Here is a 4,892-nt window from a genome sequence, read left to right on the forward strand (position 1 = left end):
AAAAGATGCCCCAAAGTTTCTACCGGAGAGTCAAGACGAAAACGTGTGCCAACCCCTATGCGTAAGTACACAAGGTCACATAACTCGCAAGTTGATCACCAAAACATACATCAAGTGGATCACGTGAATATCCCATTGTCACCACAGATAAGCACATGCAAGACATACATCAAGTGTTCTCAAATCCTTAATGACTCAATCCGATAAGATAACTTCAAAGGGAAAACTCAATTCATCACAAGGAGATAGAGGGGGAGAAACATCATAAGATCCAACTATAATAGCAAAGATCGCGGTACATCAAGATCGTGCCATATTAAGAACACGAGAGAGAGAGAGAGATCAAACACATAGCTAATGGTACATACCCTCAGCCCCGAGGGTGAACTACTTCCTCCTCGTCATGGAGAGCACCGGGATGATGAAGATGGCCACCGGTGATGATTCCCCCCTCCGGCAGGGTGCCGGAACAGGGTCCCGGTTGGTTTTTGGTGGCTGCAAAGGCTTGCGGTGGTGGAACTCCCGGTCTAGGTTATTTGCTGGAGGTTTGGGGATTTATAGGAGAGGTTGACGTCGAGAACAAGTCAGGGGGCCCCACGGAGAGTCCACGGGGCACAGGGGCGCGCCCTCCACCCTCGTGGGGCCCACGGGACTCCCCTCCGGTAACTCTTCGTTCCAACATTTTTTTTATATTTTCCAGAAAAAATCTCCGTTGATTTTCAGCGCATTCCGAGAACTTTTATTTCTGCACAAAAACAACACCACGATAATTCTGCTGAAAACATCGCAGTCCGGGTTAGTTCTAACCAAATCATACCAAAATTATGTAAAAATATTATAAACATGGCATGAATACATAAAAAATTATAGATACATTGGAGATGTATCAATGCTTCAATTCCATCCGTGATCAAGTCAAGGAGGGAGACATAGAGATTGGCAAGATACATACGGATCTGAATGTTGCAGACCCGTTGACTAAGCCTCTCTCACGAGCAAAACATAATCAGCACCAAGACTCCATGGCTGTTAGAATCATTACTATGTAATCTAGATTATTGACTCTAGTGCAAGTGGGAGACTGAAGGAAATATACCCTAGAGGAAATAATAAAGTTGTTATTTATATTTCCTTATATCATGATAAATGTTTATTATTCATGCTAGAATTGTATTAACCGGAAACTTAGTACATGTGTGGATACATAGAGAAACAGAGTGTCCCTAGTATGCCTCTACTAGACTAGCTCGTTAATCAATGATGGTTAAGTTTCCTGACCATAGACATGTGTTGTCATTTAATGAACGGGATCACATCATTAGAGAATGATGTGATGGACAAAACCCATCCGTTAGCTTAACATATATGATCATTTAGTTTTATTGCTATTGCTTTCTTCATGACTTATACATGTTCCTCTGACTATGAGATTATGCAACTCCCGAATACCGGAGGAACACCTTATGTGCTATCAAACGTCACAATGTAACTGGGTGATTATAAAGATACTCTAGAGGTGTCTCCGATGGTGTTTGTTGAGTTGGCATAGATCGAGATTAGGATTTGTCACTCCGTGTTTCGGAGAGGTATCTCTGGGCCCTCTCGGTAGTGCATATCACTATAAGCCTTGCAAGCAATGTGACTTATGAGTTAGTTGTGGGATGATGCATTACGGAACGAGTAAAGAGACTTGCTGGTAACGAGATTGAACTAGGTATGATGATACCGAGGATCGAATCTCGGGCAAGTAACATACCGATGACAAAGGGAACAACATATGTTGTTATGCGGTTTGACCGATAAAGATCTTCGTAGAATATGTAGGAGCCAATATGAGCATCCAGGTTCTGCTATTGGTTATTGACCGGAGATGTGTCTCGGTCATGTCTACATAGTTCTCGAACCCGTAGGGTCCGGACGCTTAACATTCGATGACGATTTGTATTATGAGTTATGGTATTTGATGACCGAAGATTGTTCGGAGTCTCGGATGAGATCACGAACATGACGAGGAGTCTCGAAGTGGTCGAGACATAAAAATTGATATATTGGACGATGTTATTCGGACACCCGATGAGTTCTGAGAGGTACCGGTTAATTATCAATGTGCCAGAGGGTTATGAGAACCCCCCCCCCCCCGGGGGAAACTAATGTGCCTTGATGGGCCTTAGTGGGAAAAGAGTAAGGGTCCGAATTGGACTAGGGGAAGGGGCGGCGCCCCCTGTCGGTGTCAAAACCGGCGGATCTCGGGTATAGGGTCCCGAACTGTGCGTCAAGGATCGATGGTAACGGGAGACGGGGGACACAATGTTTACCTAGGTTCGGGACCTCTCTATGGAGGTAATACCCTACTTCTTGCTTGATTGATCTTGAAGAATATGAGTATTACAAGAGTTGATCTACCACGAGATCGTAATGGCTAAACCCTAAAAGTCTAGCCTGGCTATGATTATTCGGGGGATCTACGGACCTAGCCCTCCAGTTTATATAGACACATGAGGGATCTAGGGTTACACAAGGTCGGTTATAGAGAAAGAAATCTTCATAGTCGATGCCAAGCTTGCCTTCCACGCCAAGGAGAGTCCTATCCGGACACGGGTGGTTTTCTTCGGTCTTCGTATCTTCACGGCCCAATAGTCCGGCCCATATTGATAGGTCGGACGCCCGAGGTCCCCTTAGTCCAGGACTCCCTCAGTAGCCCCTGAACCAGGCTTCAATGACGATGTGTCCGGCACGCATATTGTCTTCGGCATTGCAAGGCGTGTTCCACTTTTCCGAATACTCCAAGATAGTCTTCGGATAAAACGAAGGTGTCCGGATCTGCAACACAAGTACCACACACGACTGTAGGGAATATAATATTTCATGAGTCCTATCTGCTGACAACTTTTTTTCAAGATGACATCACGTCTGTCCGGTTGTTATTTCGAACCGTTTCCTGTTCCATGTTTCGAGGCGCGGTTTTAATTGGCACATTCTGTCGAAACAGAGATCGTGTCCCCTTAGTGCAGGATCCTCATTAATACGAGCGTGGGTAACCCAACCGTCCACTGGAAAGATTCCTTGGGAATAGGCAGGTTTTTAGGCTTAGGAGGAGGCGTTCAATACCTGCTGCTTTTATAAAGGAACCAAGGGCTGTCCTATTATGCCAAACCTCTCCTCAATCTTTCTAACCTCGAGTTTTAGCACCCAAGGTTCGACTTCATTGCTCCAAGCTTCCCCATCATGTCCGGACCCAGCCCTCAAGGTCGATGGGTGGCTTCCTCCGTCACAGAGGATATTGCAAAGCTTCGGGCGGCCAGATACCTGACTGCGGAGATCCACCACAGGCTTACTGCTCAAGGACAGGTTGTTCCGACCCCCAGATCTGGTGAGAGAATTGTATTTATCTCTCACTTCCTCCGAGGGCTAGGGTTTGCTCTCCAACCCTTTGTCCAGGGGCTAATGTTTTATTATGGACTAGATTTTCACAATCTAGCTCCAGATTCTTTCCTTCACGTCTCGGCGTTTATGGTCACGTGCGAGGCCTTCCTCCGAATCCCCCACACTTCGGCTTATGGCTTAAGACCTTCAGTGTAAAGCCAAAGGTAGTCGACGGGGAACAAGTGGAGTGTGGCGGTGCTGTAGTAATCCAGCTTACCAACACTCCCTGTCCAAAAGGCTCTTTCACCGAAGCTTCCAATCAATGGCCGCGAGAGTGGTTCTATGTTACGGAACCCCGTAGCACCAAGTGGGCAGCTACACCTGTGTTCCGTTCCGGCCCTCCATTACAGCTTGCATCATGGGTCAATAAGGGGCTGGACTGGGGATCAGTTGATGAAGTGCGGACTCTACAAAGCCGCATCCGAACCCTCCTTGAGAGGGACACCGATCTTGTCAACGTGATTCAAGTAATGCTGATCCGCCGAATCCTGCCATGCCAGCGTAGGCCTCTCCGCATGTGGGAGTTTAATACGAAAGGGTCACGAACCCTCCAACACTTCTTCGGTGCTACACACAAAGGGATGTGGAAGATGTTTTTTTGGAAATGAAAACATTGGTCGGACACCTCCGAAGACGTCGGCCTTGACTGCAACCGTCCGAACACCCCGGTAAGCCCTTGTCTTTCGAACACTTTGTAGTTAAGTATGTCGTGATATGTTACCGAACAAATTATCTTCTTTCAGGGCTAGATAAATAAAGCAGAACTAATTAGGTGTTCGGCCCCCCTTCCCGAAGCCTCAGCGGATCCCGTATTAACAAGGATGCTGGCCCCGGCACCATACCAGATGCCTGCGAAGGAGGACAAGACGGGGAGCGGGAGGACCAAAGAGGGCCTCCATCCCGAAGTTAGTTTAGACGCCGTGTCCGGGGAGATGAAAATTCCATCGCCCGAAGGCAAAAGTAAAGGGGGAGCCAACATTCATTCCCCCCATGGCAAGAAAAGGGCCATCTCCAAAGATTGGAAGAAAAGGCTCCCAAGCGAGGCAAGATGCCCCTGTCGGGCGGCTCGGGCTTGAAGGACGACATTATCACGCAGTCCTCCAGCGAGGCCAAGCCTAAATCGTAAGCAAACAAGGGCATTTTACACATACCCCGTTCCTCCCCTGTGACCAGGGTAACATCTAAAATGTATGTTTTTGCAGCTCAGCGCACAATCTTTCTCAACAATCGTCTTCCTCAAGAGACCTTCTCCCAGAGATGATGGAAAGCGAGATGCCTCCATCAGTCTCCTCGCCCAATAAGGAGGATGACCTCAAGGTGTCGTCCCGGAGGGTCTCTCCTGATCCACAAGCGATGCGAGGGGTGATGAAAACACGAACCGAAGCTGATGCTTCGGTGGCCCAGGGTCCGGGGACCAACAATGAAGGCCCCGGGATGTCGGACTTTCAGCCGAAGACAACTCTAGGGGC

The sequence above is a fragment of the Triticum urartu genome, chromosome 5A (assembly GCF_056163025.1).
Source record: "Triticum urartu cultivar PI428250 chromosome 5A, HENAU_Tu73, whole genome shotgun sequence".
In the NCBI taxonomy this organism is placed as follows: Eukaryota; Viridiplantae; Streptophyta; class Magnoliopsida; order Poales; family Poaceae; genus Triticum; species Triticum urartu.